Here is a 21,699-nt window from a genome sequence, read left to right on the forward strand (position 1 = left end):
AACGAGGGTGGACATTTCAGCAAGACAATGATCCCAAACACACTGCCAAGGACACTCTCAATTGGTTTCAGAGAAAGAAAATAAAGCTGCTAGAATGTCTTCTGCGTGTAAAAGGGACAACGTTGCATTCCTGGGTCAAGTGACCGGGCATTCCAACGCAGGTAACTTGCAGAGTTTAACACGGGAATGACCCGTGAAACTCTGCAGTGTAAACGGCGCAATCCGGGTCACAATGACCTGGATCGCGCTGCATGCTGGCCGATTGGCCGGCTTCAGTGGTGCCTGGAGATGACGTCATCTCCAAGCTTTCACTGCAACACAGGAAGAGCCGGGTCACTGCAAACCCATCTCCGGTGTGAAAGGCGCTGCAGTGTGAAAGGGTTAAGTTCCATGTCTGATCCAGATTGGAACCCTGTTCCAACCCCCAGGTCAGACCCGGAACTTTGGTGTAAAATAAGTATTAGTCTACCTAAACCTATTCATTATATTGTATACATAACACTGGGGAACAGTCAATCTGTTGCGATGGATTTAAGAGTCGATTTTGTGCTCCTGGTCATGAATATGCCATGCTTATTTTTCAATTGGCTCTAGTTTTTGAGATATGCATATGTCTTTAATATTTATGAAAAATTAAATTAAACAAAGTTAAAAATAGTTACAAATATATTTTTTTTGATCTGATTAAATTTGATTTGTAAAATGTTATAAAAAAACACAGGATAATTACATACATAAGTATTAGGAAGTTATGAGAACCGTTTGTTGTAGGATTTTCTTTTGTATTCTTGTTTGCGGGCAGTCCCTCTGCAGACTCCAACAGTAATCGGCCATCATGTGACGATCCCACCTTCCTTGATATCTTTCTTCAATTATCCTGGTGGAACCGTTCACCCTGTTCTCGCTTAAATCTCCTAGATTGGACGGGAAGTGATCTAAATGGCTTTACAAAAAAATGTACTTTAATGTTGGCACCTACTTTCTCGAAACATTTTAGCATGTTGTGGACTAATTCTTGATAGTTGTCTGCCTTGTGATTGACACATAACTCAGCCATACTTCAGATTCGGTTTCAGTCATAGATGTGGTAAAATTTAGATCCTTCACCAGTTTCTGTGGGCCATCAAAAATCCCTGCCTTTAATTTTTCAATACTAAGAGATGGAAATGTTCCACAAAGATACGTGAAACAATCGCCTGACTTGTCCAATGCTTTTACAAATTGTTTCATTAGACCCAGTTTGATATGGAGAGGCGGCAGTATGATTGATAACCAAAACCCTCATACATTCACTGGTCATCTCCAGATTGGACTACTGTAACCTCCTACTATCTGGCCTCCCCAAATCCCTTCTCTCTCCTCTCCAGTCTGTGCTCACTGCTGCTGCTCGGCTCATCTTCCCCTCCAAATGCTCTACATCTGCCTCCCCTATCCTACAAGCCCTCCACTGGCTCCCCTTTCCTTTCAGAACCCAATTCAAGGTTCCCACACTCACTTATAAAGCCCTCACCCATTCCTCTCCCATTTCTATCTCTGATCTAATCTCCTGCCCTCTTCATTCACTTAATATACACCGCCTTTCATGCCAATTAATTACTTCCTCCCACTCCCGCCTCCAAGATTTTGCCCGCGTTGCTCCCCACCTTTGGAACTTCCTTCCTCTCCCCATCAGACTCTGCACCTCTCTACAATCATTCAAATGAGCTCTTAAGACCCACTACTTCATTAAAGCCTTCCAAATCTCACCCTAACCAGCTGCTACATCTTCCTTCCTCCCCGCCTACCCCATCTGTGTCACTCCTGTTGTCTGCCCCTCCCTTAATGAATGTAAGCTCTTTCAAGCAGGGCCCTCTACCTTCTTGTGCTTCTCCCCACTGTATTTTAATTTCTCTCTTACTCCCCACTAGGGCAACTAACACTTGCTGCTTATGTGGGTGTAAAGGTCGCTAATATAGCAATGTTTATAATCCATGTCCGTGTCCTGCTTGGTATTTTAACTCGCTGGTTACCTATTTGTTTATGTACTTTGTAAGGCGCTGTGGAACACTTGTGGTGCCATGTAAATAAATTATAATAATAATAATAATTGATTTCTTGTCAATTAAGGGCTCATGAATGATGTTGGCTTCTCCTACAGTTATAACTTCTCTTGGAGGCCATACACTTTGTGCCAGTGCTTTTGTTTTGCACGACTATCCCATAAGCATATGTGACAAGCATACTTAGTATATCCACTTTGCCGCCCAAGAAGAAAGTTTGCCATTCCTAAACAGACCACTAATGCTGAGAATAAGCAATTTTTTCTAAGACTAACTTGATATTTTCATACTGTTCTTTAAATTTTATTGAATGACCGTTAGGATTCGATGCAAATTTATTCCCATTGTGCAGTAATACGCATTTTAAGCTCCTTTTAGAACTATCCAAAAAGAGCCGCCAGTCTTCTGCTCGATGTTCTGATAAACCCATCATCTGGAGAAGTTCTGGAATATTGTTGCAATACACAAGATTGTTATCTTGGCTAAAGAACGGCAGTATGGCTTGCTCTCTATTTCGATACAACGTTAGTAACATCCAGCTCAAGACAGTGCTTTTCTTGTAGTCTGGATGCTAAAAGCTCAGCTCCTTTTTTCGATAAATTCCAGTCACAAATTAAATCATTTAGTTCCTTTGACAAAATTTGCTTGGAGAAGAGGAACTTTCTTCAAACTTATTTTCATCTGTGATGTCACTTGCACTGGATAAAATTAACATTTCCACATCATCACATTCAACTTCGCATAAACAACTGAATGATGGTACAGGTAAATCTTCGCTATGTGGTATCAGTTGTTCTGAAGAATTCATACTTGGGTATTCCCATTTGCGTTTCTTAAAAAGATTCATACCCTTCATATTTACAGCACAAACATAGCAGTCACTCAAGTGATCTTTTGGCTCACACCTCATCAAAGGTATGCCGAAATTAAGTCCTTTTCGATCACATTTAGTCCAATTGCGGAGTGATTCCTCGCAGGTTTTACAAACTTTGTGAGGCACTAAAATTATGTCTTGCTGGCTTATGTGACATCCAAAATAAGTCTGATATGCTTGTTTTATGAATACAGTTATATTTTTTCTTTCTTTTGCAACACTATATTTGCCACAAATATAACAAAAAACATCAAGGTTGTTAGTACACCGTCTCCAAGAAGAACTAATTTTTACGGCAAAAACGTTTTGTTTCACACATTCAGTGCTAACTCCCAACAAAAGCTGAAGACGTACTGAACAAAACAAGCCCAAACAGCGGGAAATTGGTTGTGGAGGGACAGAGAGAGGGCCAAACAAAGGAACAGGAGGTATGCTAGCTGAGTCACTCGGTCCTCTCTGTTACTCCTCTCTGTATGCTGGAAGGAGGCGTGGCTGTGGTCTGAGGATGTCCCAGCAGGCTCAGCAGTGCTCTGCCATGCCTCCTCTCACCGTTAGTGAGGAGATATGAATGTGTTGTGTTGCTCCTCTCTGTATGCTGGGAGGTGGCGTGGCTGTGGTCTGAGGATGTACCAGCAGGCTCAGCAGTGCTCTGCCATGCCTCCTCCCAGCGTTAGTGAGGAGATATGAATGTGTTGTGTTGCTCCTCTCTGTATGCTGGGAGGAGGCGTGGCTGTGGTCTGAGGATGTCCCAGCAGGCTCAGCAGTGCACTGCCACGCCTCCTCCCAGCGTTAGTGAGGAGATATGAATGTGTTATGTGTCTCAAACATGACTACCAGCTACGTTATCACAAATAAAACAAATTCTTGTTATTCTTGAAAGGGGATAGTTGTTAGAAAAGCAAAACTAAGTCAATTCTGTTAAAGTAAAGCAGGCCTAGACTAGTAAGTACTTCAAATGGAGAAAATAATTGAATTTTATAATTTTTTATTAATTTGAAAACTGGAGTCAATTCAGCTATAGCGAAGATCTAATGCAAAAACAGGACCTGCGAGTACTCTCAAACCGATCTTAAATCCTTGGCAAGAAAATTAAAATATTTTTTTGTTCCCCAATGTAATTCTACCAGGGGATGTCAGAAAACCATAGGGAGGAATAGAATTTATTATTGATCCCTGAAGTGTAATTCTGAGTGTATAGTAATAATAGCGATGTAGCTATGAGACTTAAGATAAGCGCCTGGAACGCCAAAGGACGCCAGCCCGAATGAGGTAAGTCCGGGGTGCCCTTAGTGTTAGCCGCGGGGGCGAGAGGGTTAGGTTTAGGGAGCGTAGTGGGGTTAGGGTTAGGTTTTGGGAGTGGAAGGTTAGGGTTAGGCACCCCTGGGGGGAGGGTTATGGTTATGCACCACCCCGAGAGGGTTAGGTTTAGGGTGGGGTAGATGGGGTTAGGCACCCCGGGGTGAGGTTAGGGTTTGGCACCACTAAGGGAGGGTTAGGAGAAGATAGCGGTACGGATAGGGTACTTACCTGCCCTGTCAGGATCTTCTCCCTTCGAGCTGCCAGCGTAGGGATATGAACTTGGACTTCATACCCATTCCATAATAATATGTGGATGTGAATGTTTTTTGTATCTATTTGACCATTCTATAAATAAGAACAAAGTTTAAACATATATTATTGCTTGGTTACTTACTTACCGTAATTTCCGGGGGGAAGATTACATGTCCTGTAAGGAAGGGAAAGATCGCTGAATTTATTATCTACTTGATACAGGTAAAGGATACTTTACACTTACCAATACACACTATCCCTTGGGTCCACCCAAGCAGGCCCATATGTAAATGTAGCATAGTAAATAAGTGAGGAAGCAGCTGTATAGAATGTTCAACACCTGCAGCCCCTTGTATGGCACAATGATTAGAGTCTCACTTAACCCTTAAAACACAACACAACAAAGTTATTGTGCCACACGGTGGCGCTGGATATACAAAAAAGTTATGACCTATACAACATTAAAAAATATAAGAAAAATATACTCAGTCCTTTTTAAGGAGATATTGTCATTCTGCCCATCAATCCTCTCAGAATTTCAAAGCGCTCCCAATGGTCTCCATATAGTACATGTAAAAAAATTACATAACACTCCTTAAGATTCCTTAATAATATGAACAATATAGATATTGTAAATCAGTCTGATGTTGGCATAATGATGTTCCTAATCTAGACATAAAGCATACCCAGACTCACATGTCACTATGTGAGAACATTCATATCTAGGTTTCTTTAATCTTCCCACTCCATGAGTTCCCAATAATTCACTCTCACAATACAGGGTTTCCAAATGGGGGATTTGAGGTATAAAGTACCTTACTTACATGTAATGTAAGTTGTAACCACTCATAAAGGTTTCTTTATGTAGATTCAATGGATCCTTAATTAATCACCACACATACGTTGTCCTCATAAAAAAGGAGAATGGTGTATGTAACTGATCATATAATTTAATGTACAAAAAAAACACATATAAGCTCATAAAAATCCAATTAAGACAAAAGAGTTGTGACCTGATATAATGAAACAGTGAAGTCCAGAATCCACCGTTTCAATCCTGGTAACCGCCAATCAGTAATGTCCAAAAAAGATGTAGGTTCCCTGTGACCAACGCGTTTCGATCTGCTGCTGTACCTTGAAAAAGATCTATAGTCATAACTTTTTGTATATCCAGCGCCACCGTGTGGCACAATAACTTTGTTGTGTAGCATAGTAAATAAAGCTTGGGTGGAGGCACTGTATTACTATGGAATCAGTATGAATGACCCTAGGGCCGTCGGTTCAAATCCCGATGCTGGAAGACCGGCAGTGAAGATCCCGACAGGGGATTAAGGTAAGTAAAACTAACCCTACTCCCCACCTACCCTCCCTTAGGGGTGCCTGACCCTAACCTCCCCCACAAGTGCCTAAACTTAACCCCTCCTAAGTGCACCCACCCTCCCTTAGGGGTGCCTGACCCTAACCTCCCCCACAAGTGCCTAAACTTAACCCCTCCTAAGTGCCTAAACCTAACCACCCCGTCCCCGCAGCCTAAACCTAAGTCTCCCAGGGGGGTGCCTAACCCTAACCTCCCCCCGGGGGTGCCTAACCCTAACCCTCCCAGGGGGGTGGCTAACCCTAAGTTCTCCCTGGGAGCCTCTAACCTAACCCTCTCTGTCCACGCCCACCGCCTGGCTTACCTTCATTTGGTATGTTGGGCATCGGGCTCCCGACGAAGGGATAATGATAGGCGTTGGGATTTCAATGCCTATCATTAGACCCCTGCCGGGATTTGACAGTCGGGAAGCTGGCTTCCTGACTGCATCCCATTTATATGCCCTAGTATTAAACGGGGTTACATTATAGTCACTACTCAAGACTAGACTCCCAATCCTCCCTCCTATAAGAACCTCACTGGGTGTAACCAGAATGCTGTTCGGTCTGTCCCCATACTAATTAACCCTCAAAGGATCTTTATGAGGGGTGCCTGCTAGCTACGGACAGGCGCTGAGAATATAATCCTCTAAGACGTGCTCACCACCTCTTCTGCACTGTAGGATTTCATATGTCTGGCTCTGCTGTCTGGTTGGCTATGAGGACAAGCCTCCCATTTGTACTCTGCCTCCTTTCTATGGAATTGCTCAATTGCCATGGTTCAGCACCACAGCTGCTTCACAGGTCCCCGCTACTGGTCACTGGCTTTTGCCGCTGCTCACAAGCACCTGGGTGATCGCTACAATGAAGCTGCTTCACTTTCCAGGGTCAGTGGGATGCCTCCTGTCTACTTACTGCTGGCGCCTCCCTCCGATGCACCCTCCAGTCACAGCTCCAAGGCAGCCGTAGGCAACCCCTTCAACCCATCACCAATGGGAGCCATATCCTGCTGCCGAGCCTATAAGCTCCCTCTCTGGCTACACCTTCCTGCGCCTGGCAGCCTTTTCATAGCTCTGCTGCTGCTCAGGACACAGGGGGGTGAGCACTCAAGGAATGGAACTCCAGACTGTCAGCTGCTGCCGACAGCTCTTATATTCCGATTTGAACACGGGCCTTGGACCAATTCACTTCCACCTATATCACTCCGCCCCTTCTATAGTGTATCTCATAGCCATAATTACCACATAGTTATCTATTTAACCACTTAACTGACATGGTCTCATGGGATGCAAACACAGCCAACTCTGCTTCAGCTGAGAAAACAAAATTCTGGCGCGTCTACCCATTAAATATTCTAAACATTAAAATATAGAGCTGCAGCAGATAAACAAACTCTGTGTTGTTTGTGTTATAAAGAAAGAAAACAAGGCGTAATCCACGCTACTCTATATCTACACAATGAAACCTGTCTGAAGAATGTATAATTTATACATTCTTCGGACAGAGTAGCGCGGATTACGCCTTGTTTTCTTTGTGCTTCAGCTGACAAGGTGCGACCGCATCGCCCACTGTGTTTTTAAAGAAAAAAATCTGTTTTGCACATGTGCAGAATGGATCTCCTCTGCCTCCCTGGGCTCTCCTGAGGCTATAGCAATTTCTGACCGGTTTTGCCAGAAAAAATAATCAGTTAAGTGGTTAATAAATGCATATATAGATTAAAAATGAAAATAGACACAATACTCCCAGTGCTACTGTAGAAACAGAACATAAACTTTTTTCACCGTCAGATTGGTTGATAGTTTTTCACTATAGGAATCTTAACAGAGGTCTCTTCACAGATGTTGCTCATGTAAAGAAAACTAGAACATGTACATAGTGAAGTACAGTTTAACAAATCTTACAATAACAAATTCAGGTATATGAAAAAAAAGATTCAGGTATCCCCCAACGTCTGAATGGCAGTCATTACCGAGTAGATTATGTGTGATATAAATAGTTCAGCATATAAATTTAAACAATTATCAATATTAATTGTGGCTGTAATTGCAATACACTATCACAGGAACCTTAGGTGGGAGCCCTGCCGACCCCCATCAATCAGATCAAAGAAATAGGCGGATCCTGCGCCACTAATCTGGTTAGATACCATATGGTATTTTTGAGGCTATGATGGATTTGTTTCCTAGTAGTAAGTAGAAGAGTATCTATATATGATTCCCAAATCATGAAAAAGCACTCCGCGCATTCTTCTTTATGCAGAAGCGTTTCCTGTTCCACCATATAAAAGATTATGGTTTATTATTAATTAGAATAAAGAATGGGATACGTCACAATATCCAAGATCATCATCCACTAAGTGGTATAGGGTAGATCGATAGTAGGTATTAGTTTTAAGGAATGGCTGAGGATCAAATAATTCTATATTTGCACATTTCCCATTAGTACATCGATCTTTGTATTCGGTATTCACTATGTGGATTAGTATGGGAGAGTTGTGTATGGATATATCCCAGGATTGTACCTGTAAAATAAGTATCGTCTTGGAAATATTATACCTCTAATTAGTCCAAAGGCATATGGCCAACGTTGTTTATTGAGGTCCAAGACATCACTTTCCCAACCAGATAATATTCCACATAGTCAGTATTTTATTTTTATCCAGTCAATGTGATCAATGGTTAGTAATCCCATATTCCCCATATTTATCAAATATATTATGTGAAAAACATCAAATGGTTAACTGGGTATACACGGAATCTTGCCCTGTTTATTAGTAATCCTCTTTTCTATTTATAGTTAAATGTTTACAATGGACATGGAATAAAGGGATATATGGTTCTATGTGTTTCTCATAAATTTATGTGTCACCTGGACCTGTCGGACTGTCCTCCTATCACTGCTAGTGCTATTACTGTGTGTGACCCTGCCTAATGTCACTGTGAGTTGGCCCGTGACAAGACTTGGCTCTTCACTTCTTTCTTTCACTGGACACAGACGGCCGGACGCAGGTGGGGCTGGAGTGGGCTGTGATGAGGCTCACTGCTGCTAACTGACAACTGAGCTGAAACTGCACAGCCAGTCAGTGTGGAGGGGCAGCACACATCCAGCCAGAAGGTGGAACACAGAAACACATGATGAAACTAGGAGGCGTCAGGACAAGAGGAGGAAGCAGCAAGCCTAATGATTTCTTTAAAAAAAATTGCTATCGGCCCCAGGGATACCATCGAAGGCGGGAAACCATCTGGTTATCTGCCATCAATGGTAAAACTATTTGACATCGACCACAAACCATCAATGTTTACAAAACTTCGATGGACGATGGCCATCCCTAGTACAGTTTGACTCTCTGGAGGTTGGGGTGTCATCGGGCGTTCCCATGGGAATGCCTACCATTTGGGGGCGGCCCCATTGACATCACAAGTGATGTCAGTGGGAGAGCTTTCGGCTCTGTTTGAGCCGAAAGCTCTCTGGGGCTTGCGGCCACGAGACCCTACCACAAGGGTCTCGTGGCAAGCCCCATGGTCGCGATGGTCTTGACCATCGCGACCATCATCCTGGCCGCTCGCATTAGCTATGGGTGGCAACCCACAGCAATGCGAGTGGCCAGGAGGCCGCTCCATAAAAAAAAAAAAAGACGCCCTGATTCAGAGCGAGCGCTCTGTCAGAGCGTCCGGCTCTGAATCAGGGCCTCTGATTGGACTTTATTAGTATAAACCTTCTTGCTGTTTGGTGGATTTCTGTGTCTCCTTGAATAAAGCTCATCTTGTCTTCATTATAACCCACTCTACTGTGTGATCCCTAAAAACCCCTCGCCCTCTATTTTTTTTTTTTTGGACCTCACCTCCATGGACCGATGTTTTAGGTATGGCCATGCTCCCTGCTGTAAAATTATGCAAATAGCATCAGTCATACAATAGGGGCTATGAAGACACAGGGCCTGATTCAGCAAGGAACACACAGTAGAGAAGCACGCTCTCGGCCGATGTTGGCGAACTGCGCATGCGTTTTCATCGCACTGTGCGTGCGCGAACTAGCCAGTGCGATCGGGTTAGGGTACTCAGACTACACACAGTGTGTACGCAGACCCCTCCAATATTGATTGACAGGTAGTGCCGTTTGTGGGTGGTGATGGGGAGTGGTCAGGCGAACGCAGGCGTTATAACGCCGTTATAGGGGCGTGCATAATTAAGGCAGTGCGGCGGCATACACAGCCATACCGTAAGCTGTACACAGGAAGCGGTCAAAATCCTGCGGCAGGTCAGGTCAACCACTATTATGCTAATAGGTCAGAAGGTTCGCAATGTTACCGATATTTACGCTATCTTGCACGCTGATCAGGCTATGAGTAAAGGGAGATGGGCGGCATAGTATAGGGCTGGGCGTCTGCATCTTGTGCTGCAGTCTCCGTGCCTATGCAATGATTAGCATATTCTCGCAGCGGACAGGTGCGTGCGTCTGCATCTGTGCGTTCCTTGCTAAATCAGGTCCACAATACATACATTCAGGTATCACCCACTTCACAAGTAAGTACTATAAGGTGAACAAGATCTGGGTTGTGTACCCTCCCTGCCCTGCAGTCTGGGAAGACTCCCCGAACTTTAGGTATTTTCCAGACATTCCAGGAGAGTAAGCAAGTATGGCATAAATCATTATATTAAATATATGCCTTCAGTTGGAGACGTATGTAAGTGGTGTGCCAATAGTGTGTACAGATCATCGGGATATAGGCATCCCTTGTGCCGTCTTCTGCGCACACCCATGGTAATAGGCACTTGTTCAAAAATTCAGTTTACCAATCATAGATGTCGCTGCCATGGCACTTACAGTTTCCTTACTCGGTGTAGAACAAAAGTGAAAGCCTGGTTTTTGTTATAAAGGAAATCTTTGAGGAGGCTGGATAATTCATTGGCAGGGTATATGGCCTTCTTGCATCCCACAACTTGATTGGTCTGGACACTGGCTAAATTAATACATTGCAGCTGAAAATAAACTCATCCTAAACAAAGACAACACGTTTGTTAATGTAAGCCAATAGATAAAAAATGCATATATGCACAATAGCACTTATAATTCATGCTATTATATTTCCCAATGCACACCAGCACATCATATATCACGAAGCGTAAGGGAACAGAGGAGAAAATAAAGATATGGACATAATGTTAATTAGTAAACAAGGCACATATCTGTAAAATTACGGCCAGATACAGATGGGCCCTCATTCACCTAGCCCTTTTCCTCAATATGGCTCAAGACACTTGGCGTGACTTAAGCTGGGCATCCACTATCCAATTATCTGTCAGATATCTGTCCAATCTGGCTGGTTGGAATGAAAACCTGGTAATGTATGGGAGCAAATGACAGTCGATCATATGGTTTTAAACACTGAAAAAAGGACAAAAAACATTAGGCCTGATTCAGACCTGGCTGCTAAGCTGCGCTCACACGCTTTTGCCGATAATCACACATCTGCGCATGCGTATGGTTCGCAACACACGTGCGCAAGTCAGTCACTGCAATCTAGAATCGAGCGCTCGTAGTACACAAACTGGACGCTACTTTGAGTGACAGTGCCGTTTGTGGGTGGTAACGGGACGGTGCTTGTGAACGGGGGAGTGTTAGCTGCAGGCGGCATTACACTATTCTGCAATCGCATAGCGGCCGCTCGCAAAGACATAGAGGGCGTCCTCATGCCTTGCCGAATGATCTGCTATTAGAATATCCGGCTCCTTTTTGATGCGAGCGAGCGCAGCTTAGCGTCTGGGTCTGAATCAGGCCCATTGTTCAAATTGGTTACATTTGTGTGTTTTAACTAGGGGTGAGCGGGTTCGGATTTCTGAAATCCGAACCCCCCCGAGCCCCCCCGATCCGAGTCCGATCCGAGTCAGGCTCGACTTTTCCCGCCTGACTCGGATCTGACATCGAGGCAAAACGTCATCATCCCGCCTTCCGAGTCTCGCGGGTTTTGGATCCTATATAAGGTACCCGCGTCGGCGCCATTTTCTCACTCGGCTGTGGACAGTGAAGAGGGAGGGTGGGAGTTAGTGCTGTGTAGTGTAGTGTAGTGTAGTGCTGCTGTTGTCCACTACTTCAAAGTCCATAGGGGCTGGCTGTGTTGTGCTGTGCTGCTGTTGTTAATAGGGGCTGTGTCCACTACTTCAAAGTCCATAGGGGCTGGCTGGACTGTGTTGTGCAGTCAGTTCTCCATAGGGGCTGTGTCCACTCCAAAGTCCTGTGCAGTGTCCCAGTCCTAAAGGGGTGCTGTAGTGTTGTCCAGGGGGTGCTCTGTCCATCAGGGGTGCTCCCCCCAAGTGCTAAAAAAATAATATATTTTCTGTGTTTGTGAATTGTGTGCGCAGTAGCCGCACGTGCATCAACAAAGTAGTGCCAAGCGTGCGCCTGTGTCATAAGTAAAGGGCCGGCTGGCTTGACCGTTAAGGGTGCTGTAACCCCCGAAAGTACACTCCAGTCCAAACCTAAAAAAAAATTATTTTCTGTGTTTGTGAATTGTGTGCGCAGTAGCCGCACGTGCATCAACAAAGTAGTGCCAAGCGTGCGCCTGTGTCATAAGTAAAGGGCCGGCTGGCTTGACCGTTAAGGGTGCTGTAACCCCCGAAAGTACACTCCAGTCCAAACCTAAAAAAAAATTATTTTCTGTGTTTGTGAATTGTGTGCGCAGTAGCCGCACGTGCATCAACAAAGTAGTGCCAAGCGTGCGCCTGTGTCATAAGTAAAGGGCCGGCTGGCTTGACCGTTAAGGGTGCTGTAACCCCCGAAAGTACACTCCAGTCCAAACCAAAAAAAAAATTATTTTCTGTGTTTGTGAATTGTGTGCGCAGTAGCCGCACGTGCATCAACAAAGTAGTGCCAAGCGTGCGCCTGTGTCATAAGTAAAGGGCCGGCTGGCTTGACCGTTAAGGGTGCTGTAACCCCCGAAAGTACACTCCAGTTCAAACCTAAAAAAAAATTATTTTCTGTGTTTGTGAATTGTGTGCGCAGTAGCCGCACGTGCATCAACAAAGTAGTGCCAAGCGTGCGCCTGTGTCATAAGTAAAGGGCCGGCTGGCTTGACCATTAAAGGGTGCTGTAACCCCCGAAAGTACACTCCAGTCCAAACCAAAAAAAAATTATTTTCTGTGTTTGTGAATTGTGTGCGCAGTAGCCGCACGTGCATCAACAAAGTAGTGCCAAGCGTGCGCCTGTGTCATAAGTAAAGGGCCGGCTGGCTTGACCGTTAAGGGTGCTGTAACCCCCGAAAGTACACTCCAGTCCAAACCAAAAAAAAAATTATTTTCTGTGTTTGTGAATTGTGTGCGCAGTAGCCGCACGTGCATCAACAAAGTAGTGCCAAGCGTGCGCCTGTGTCATAAGTAAAGGGCCGGCTGGCTTGACCGTTAAAGGGTGCTGTAACCCCCGAAAGTACACTCCAGTCCAAACCAAAAAAAAATTATTTTCTGTGTTTGTGAATTGTGTGCGCAGTAGCCGCACGTGCATCAACAAAGTAGTGCCAAGAGTGCGCCTGTGTCATAAGTAAAGGGCCGGCTGGCTTGACCGTTAAAGGGTGCTGTAACCCACAAAGTACACTCCAGTCCAAACCAAAAAAAAAATTATTTTTTGTGTTTAGCCGCACGTATATATCAAATCGATATAACATAAATGGAGGACCAAACTTTCTCCGATAAAAATAAAATAGAGAAAGATCAAGAACCACTTCCTCCTAGTGCTGAAGCTGCTGCCACTAGTCATGACATAGACGATAACATGCCATCAACGTCGTCTGCCAAGGCCGATGCCCAATGTCATAGTAGAGGGCACATACAATCCCAAATGGCAAAGTTCAGGAAAATGACCTTGAAAAAGACATTTAAATCAGCTGAAGAGAAACGTAAACTTGCCAATATGCCATTTACGACACGGAGTGGCAAGGAACGGCTAAGGTCGATCCCTAGTATGTTCATGACTAGTGGTTCAGCTTCACATGACGATGGAAGCACTCCTCCCACTAAAAAAATCAAAAGAGTTAAGCTGGCAAAAGCACAGCGAAGAACTGTGCTTTCTAAGAAGATATCACAAATCCCCAAGGAGAGTCCAAGTGTGGTGGTGGTTGCGATGCCTGACCTTCCCAGCACTGGACGGGAAGAGGTGGCTCTTTCCACCATTTGCACGCCCCCTGCAAGTGCTGAAAGGAGCACCCACAGTCCACTTGCTGATATGCAAATTGAAGATGTCACTGTTGAAGTACAACAGGATGAGGATACTGGTGTAGCTGGCGCTGAGGAGGAAGTTGGCGAGGAGGATTCTGATGGTGATGTGGTTTGTTTAAATCAGGCTCCGGGGGAGACAGTTGTTGTCCGTGGGATGAAAAAGCCCATCACGGTCATGCCTGGGCAGAAGACCAAACATTCCACCTCTTTGGTCTGGCAATATTTCTATCCAAATCCGGACAACAACTGTCTTGCCATATGTACCATATGTAAAGGTGAAATAAGTAGGGGTAGGGACGTCAACCACCTAGGAACATCCTCCCTTATACGGCACCTGCAGCGCGTTCATAAAAAGTTACTGTCAAGTTCAGAAACTTTGGCTCAGACCGTAAGCAGTCCAGGGACACCTAAATCCCGTTGTCCTGTTGTATCCAAGCGCCTGCAAACCACACCGTCAACTCCCTCCTCGTCAATTTCCTCCTTAGTCAGGATCGGAAGTAGTCCTGCAGGCCATATCACTGGCATGACTGACTCTCCTATCCGGGATTCCTCCGGAGGATCCTGCATTGCTACGCCTACTGCTGCCGCTGCTGCTGTTGCTGCTGCTGGGAGTCGTTCATCATCCCAGAGAGGAAGTAGGAACACCACTACTTTTACTAAACAATTGACCCTCCAACAGTCCTTAGCGAGGAGGATGAAGTACGACAGCAGTCATCCTGAAGCAAAACGTATAACTGAGGCCTTGACTGCTATGTTGGTGTTAGACGTGCGTCCGGTATCCGCCATTAGTGCAGTGGGATTTAGACAATTGATGGAGGTAGTGTGTCCCCGGTTCCAAATCCCGTCTAGATTCCACTTCACTAGGCAGGCGATACCGAGACTGTACAGAAACGTCAGAAAAAGTGTCCTCAGTGTCCTGAAAAATGCCGTTGTACACAATGTCCACTTAACCACGGACATGTGGACAAGTGGAACAGGGCAGACTAAGGACTATATGACTGTGACAGCCCACTGGGTAGATGTATCACCTTACGCAGCAACAGCAGCAGCGTCACCAGTAGCAGCATCTCAGAAACGCCAGCTCGTTACAAGGCAGGCTACGCTGTGTATCACCGGTTTCAGTAAGAGGCACACCGCCGACAACCTCTTAGAGAAACTGAGGGAAATCATCGCCCAGTGGCTTACCCCACTTAGACTCTCCTGGGGATTTGTGATATCTGACAACGCCACCAATATTGTGCGGGCATTACATCTGGGCAAATTCCAGCACGTCCCATGTTTTGCTCACACAATAAACTTGGTGGTGCAGAATTTTCTGAAAAGCGACAGGGGCGTGCAGGAGACGCTTTGGGTGGCCCGAAAAATTTCTGGCCACTTTCGCCATTCAGCGACTGCGTGCCGAAGACTGGAGCGCCAGCAAACACTCTTGAACCTGCCCCGCCATCACCTGAAGCAAGAGGTTGTGACGCGGTGGAACTCAACCCTCTATATGCTTCAGAGGATGGAGGAGCAGCAAAAGGCCATACAAGCCTATACATCCACCTATGACATAGGCAAAGGAGGGGGTATGCACCTGACTCAAGCGCAGTGGAGAATGATTTCCGTGTTGTGCAAGGTTCTTCAGCCCTTCGAACTTGCCACACGTGAAGTCAGTTCAGACACTGCCAGCTTGAGTCAGGTCATTCCCCTCATCAGGCTTTTGCAGAAGCAGCTGGAGAAAGTGAAGGAGGAGCTAAGACGGAGCGATTCCGCTCGGCATGTGGGACTTGTGGATGAAGCCCTTCATTCGCTTTGCCAGGATTCCAGGGTGGTCAATCTGTTGAAATCAGACCACTACATTTTGGCCACCGTGCTCGATCCTAGGTTTAAAGCCTATGTGGTGTCTCTCTTTCCGGCCGACACAAGCCTGCAGAGGTGCAAAGACCTGCTGGTGAACACACTGTCAGCTGAAGCGGAACGTGACACGTCAACGGCTCCTTCTTCATTTTCTCCCGCAACTGGGGCTGCCAGGAAAAAACTTAGGTATCCTAAGCAACCCGCTGGCGGTGATGCAGGGCAGGCAGGACCAAGTTTGGACATCTGGTCCGGACTGAAGGACCTGGCAACAATTTCTGACATGTCTACTGTCACTGCATATGATACTGTCACCATTGACAGAATGGTGGAGGATTACATCGGTGACAGCATCCAAGTAGGCATGTCAGACAGTCCATACCTGTACTGGCAGGAAAAAGAGGCAATTTGGAGGCCCCTGTACAAACTGGCTCTATTTTACCTGAGTTGCCCCCCCTCCAGTGTGTACTCCGAAAGAGTGTTTAGTGCAGCCGGGAACCTTGTCAGCGAAAGGCGTAGGAGGTTGCTTCCACAGAATGTGGAGAAGATGATGTTCATCAAAATGAATTATCAGCTCTTCCAGGGAGACCAGCCTCCAGAACGTACAGAGGGACCTGTGGTGGTGGATTCAAGTGGGGACGAGTTAATACTTTGTGAGGATGAGGATGTACACACTGAAGAGGGTGAGGAATCGGTGGATGAGGAGGATGAGGATGACATCTTGCCTCCGTAGAGCCAGTTTGTGCAGGGACACATTAATTGCCAGCTTGTTTTGTGGGGGCCCAAACGAACCAATCATTTCAGCCACAGTTGTGTGGCAGACCCTGGCGCTGAAATGATTGATTTGTTAAAGTGTGCATGTCCTGTTTATACAACATAAGGGTGGGTGGGAGGGCCCAAGGACAATTCCATCTTGCACCTCTTTTTTTCTTTGCATTATGTACAGTTTGGGGCCTAGTTTTTCTAACTGCCATCCTGTCTGCCACTGCAGTGTCACTCCTAGATGGGTCACGTGTTTGTGCCGCCCACTCGTGTCGCTTAGCATAGTCATCCAGCTACCTCGGTGCAACCTTTTGGACATGAAAACACTATTGTGAGGTGTTCAGAATAGACTGGAAATGAGTGGAAATTAAGGTTATTGAGGTTAATAATAGCATAGGAGCAGAGAAACCAACAAATTCTGTGATTTTAGCTGTTTTTATGCTTTTTTAAAAAAAAATACAGATCCAAAACACAAAACCCAGAACCCAAAACACGGAAGGGTGGTTTTGGCAAAACCAATCCAGATCCAAAACACGAAGAAAGATCCAGATCCAAAACCAAAACACAAAACACGAAAAGTGGCCGGTGCACACCCCTAGTTTTAACCAATTTGTCTGAACAACCATTTTTGGCTATTTTCCAGTGTTTGTGAGCAAATGGACGATTGTCATTTGCTTTTGTCGCCCAGGCATTGGTGTAAAGTCACAGTTTAAACCAGTGGTCGAAGTGGGAATATTGAAGTGGGGGTATGGAAAATCTAAGATAGCACTCAAGCGTGCACCAGCACCAGAATAGGGGGTGTGCCCACTCAAAATGGGGTGTGGCCTTAAGACACACCCCTTTTTCATCAGTGTAGTGTACCTCTCTGTAGTACCCCTTATATACATTATGTCACACAATAGTAGTGCCCCTTATAACACATTATGCCACACAGCTGCCCCCTTATGCACATTATGCCACACACACAGTAATGCCCTTTAAAAGTGATGCCCCACAGTAATGTCCTTTACAAAATTTGTAGTACAAATTATACCACCCAGTAATATATGCCCCTTACATATTATGCCACATAGTAATGCCCCTTACAACATTATGCCCACAGTAAAGCATCCCATGCAGCCTCTTACCTTCCCCTTGGATCCCTTCAGCAGCCTCAATCTCATTTCATATCAGATGCTGCCTGCGAGCCAATCAGGAGCTGCGGCGACTCCTCATTGGCTGCCGATCCACAATTGCCTTTTGGCTCGCAGACAGCGCCAGATTTGCAATGCCGGTGGCATGGTGCAGCTTTTTCTTCATCCTTGGATGTCTGCTGGTGCGCCAGTAATCAGCTGGTGGTGTGATACCAGATCTTTCGCATGGTGGACACAATTAGAGCAGCTGTCACTATAGTGATAGATAAGTGCAGCCTCTATAAGAGTATGGTACACTAGCTAAAATAATACATACAAAATGTTTAGGTTGAGAGTACAGAGATGCCAGTGTACAGCCCCCTGTGCCCATTCTCTGCATCCCCCTACACCCTCCGCATGAGGGCTTGGCCTGACACTAAACAGCAGGTCAGAGTCTGTAGTGTAGCGTAATGAGGATGGAAAGCAAGGGACTGACCTGCAGCCTGATCCAGAAGTCCAGTGTGGCTCCAGGATCACACATAGTCCGTGAGGGAGAGACTGGGGGAGTCCTGTCTGCATTCCTTGCCCTGTTTCCCTGTCTCCTGCACTCTCTCCCCTCCTGGTGACTGGCTTCTCCCTATCAGGTAGAAATAATATTGATTATATTGCAGGCGCCTGATATGCAAAGAGCCCATCTATAGGGAGCAGAGCCTGCACATCCCTGGGGACACCTCCTGGGAACCCCCCCCACCACCACCACACACACTACTGCCAGCATCACTAACAACCTCTGCCCCTTCCACTACTCCCAGCATCACTAACAACCCCCCTTACTCCCTGCATTATTAATGACCCCCCACTACTCCCTGCATCACAAACCCCCACTACTCCCTGCATCACTAACACCCCCACTACTCCCAGCATCACTAACACCCCCACTACTCCCAGCATCACTAACACCCCCACTACTCCCAGCATCACTAACACCCCACTGCTCCCAGCAACACTAACAACCCCCCTTACTCCCTGCATCACTATTAATCCCACTACTCCCTGCATCATTAATGACCCCCCACTACTCCCTGTATCACAACCCTACTACTCCCTGCATCACTAACACCCCCATTACTCCCAGCATCACTAACACCCCCACTACTCCCAGCATCACTAACACCCCCACTACTCCCAGCATCACTAACACCCCACTGCTCCCAGCATCGCTAACAACCCCCCTTACTCCCTGCATCACTATTAATCCCACTACTCCCTGCATCATTAATGACCCCCCACTACTCCCTGCATCATTAATGACCCCCAACTACTCCCTGCATCATTAATGACCTCCCACTACTCCCTACATCACAAACCCCCACTACTACCTGCATCACTAACACCCCCACTACTCCCAGTATCACTAACACCCCACTGCTTCCAGCATCACTAACACCCCACTGCTTCCAGCATCACTAACAACAACTCCACTACCTCCAGCACCACTAACAACAACCCAACTGCCTCCAGCACCACTAACACCCCCACTACTTCCTGCATCCCTAACAAAGCCCCCCCACTACTGCCCTCTGCCCTAACAAGCTCTGCCTACTCCACTGCTCCCACCATCACTAAAAATCCCTCCCACTACTCCCAGAATCACTAACAACACCCCTACTACTCCCAGCACCACTAACACCCCCACTAATCCCTAACACTCCCACTACTCCCAGAATCACTAACACCCTCATTACTCCCTGGATCACTAACAAGTCCCCCCACACACACTACTGACAGTACCACTAATAACCTTTGCCCACTCCACTGCTCCCACCATCACTAACACCCCCCCACTACTCCCAATCCCTGCATCAATAAAAAAAACACTGCTCCCACCATCACTAACAATCTCCCCCCACTACTCCCAGAATCATTAACAACCCCGCACCCCACCCCCAGTACTCCCTGCTTCAGTAACAAACCTCCCGCCTCAGTCCCAACATCATTAACCTGCTCCGCCGCTGTCGCTCTATTTTTCATTGAGGAGTAAGCAGGAGCTGAAGAGGGCTGGCACCCGACGGTGAACCCAGATTAGCGACTGAGTCTCACACAGAAGCTACATGAAATGCCAGCATCAGTATACCCTCACATTATGCATTAGTCGCCTTGGTGATGCAAATAAGAAACACATTTTTTTTTAAAATACTCTGACGGTACGCTTGGCTCGGCTAAGTCTCAAAGTCCATGGCATGCCAAGTTGGGTTATTTGGAGCTATTTTAGGATAGGTGTATGTGGACAGGGCCAGCGTGATGCGGTAAGCCAGCACGTGGCTGGAAAGGCGCCGCCGCCTTCTCCATTTGCTGGCGCCCGCTGAGATTTTGTTACCAGCTGATGCTCCTCCTGCAGCCGAAGGCTGGAGCTCACTCCTGAGCTCCGCTTTTCGGCTCCCGCAGTGTGTGTAGGGAGAGACATCATGATGTCTCTCCCATAGTGCCAAGCGATATCTGTGGGAAAGTGGCGGGCCAGGAGCAGGGCTTCAGGTAAGTAAAGTGTTGTGTGTCATGATGTGTAAGAAGATTACTACTGTGGACATTGGACCTCATTCAGACCCGGTCGCAAGCGCTGAGCACTCGCAACCGGGTCGATGTTTAGGCCCTGCGCACACGCAGCGGCCGCACTGCGCTTCCACAAGCCCCGGATCGAGAGAGAAATTCTCTCGCTCCGGAGCTCACTACAAAAGGGGCGGCTGTCGATGTTGATCGACAGCTCGACCCATTTTGTAGGCATGGAGGGGGGTTGGTTTCACAAACCGAAGCGTTCTTTAAGGAACGCCTGCCATTTTGTGGGCAGCCACACTGACATCAGTAGTGATGTCAGTGGGGAGCTTCCTGCTCGATCAGAGCAGGAAGCTCCCTGGGGCTTGCGGTTGCCGAGACCCAACCTTAGGGTCTCGTTGCAATCCCCGATGGTCGCGATGGTCTTGACCATCGCGACCATCAACCTGGTCGCTCGCTAAAGCTGTGGGTGGTAACCCACAGCTTAGCTAGTGACCAGGAGGCTGCACTTAAAAATACAAGCGGCCGCCCTCATTCAGAGCGAGCACTCGCTTGTTGCGACTGCCTCTGAATGAGGGCCATTATGTGTACGTGGCACTACTGCTGTGGGCATTGTGTAAGGGGTACTACTACTGTGGGCATTATATAAGGGGCACTACAACTGTGGCATTGTATAAGGGGCACTATGACTGTGGGCATTGTAAAGTATGTCGAAGTCAGATAATTGAATATGATCGCTTGCAATTATTATCTGACAATTTAGTCGTCTATGGTCTGATGACGAATTGCTTGGACGCTACTCTGCGTCAGTACAATTTCGATATGCACAAATATATATTTATATTACTACAGGGTTTAGTCAAAGTGTGGAAAACAGGTTTAATGTGTATGTCCGTGGGTGTTTGCATATGTTTTGAGAAACTCTGCTTACTAATACAATATGCCTGTAACAAATAATTAAAATGTAACACAGATAGTGATATGATCAGAGAAGGGTTCTAAATGCAAAGTTAGGAATCATTGGGCCTGATTCAGAGCCGGACGCAATTAGCGCTCGCTCGTCCAGAAAATAGGGGTGGCTATTCAAATGAACCGTTCGCTGTTTGCTGTCTGTTCACGCCTCTAGGTCTGAACGAGCGAACAAAACTTGCGGACGGTTTTTGGGAAACTACGCCCCCTGGCCGCTCGCATCCTACGTCATGTCCGCTATTTATTAGATTAATCGAGTACATCGACCAGGGTATGAACTGCTTGCTATTCTTGTGGTTGGTTTTTGCTACCACAATATTGCGAGCAGTTCCGGCTATTAAATAACCCAGTGACGTGGTCAATGACGCTGCTGTTTTAATTATGCACACCCATAAAACGCCCGTTTTGACCTTTAAGCACGCCTGCGGTCGGATCTCCATTCCCCGTTTTCAAGC

The sequence above is a fragment of the Taudactylus pleione genome, unplaced genomic scaffold (genome assembly GCF_031769625.1).
Source record: "Taudactylus pleione unplaced genomic scaffold, aTauple2 ptg000737l, whole genome shotgun sequence".
Taxonomy (NCBI): Eukaryota; Metazoa; Chordata; class Amphibia; order Anura; family Myobatrachidae; genus Taudactylus; species Taudactylus pleione.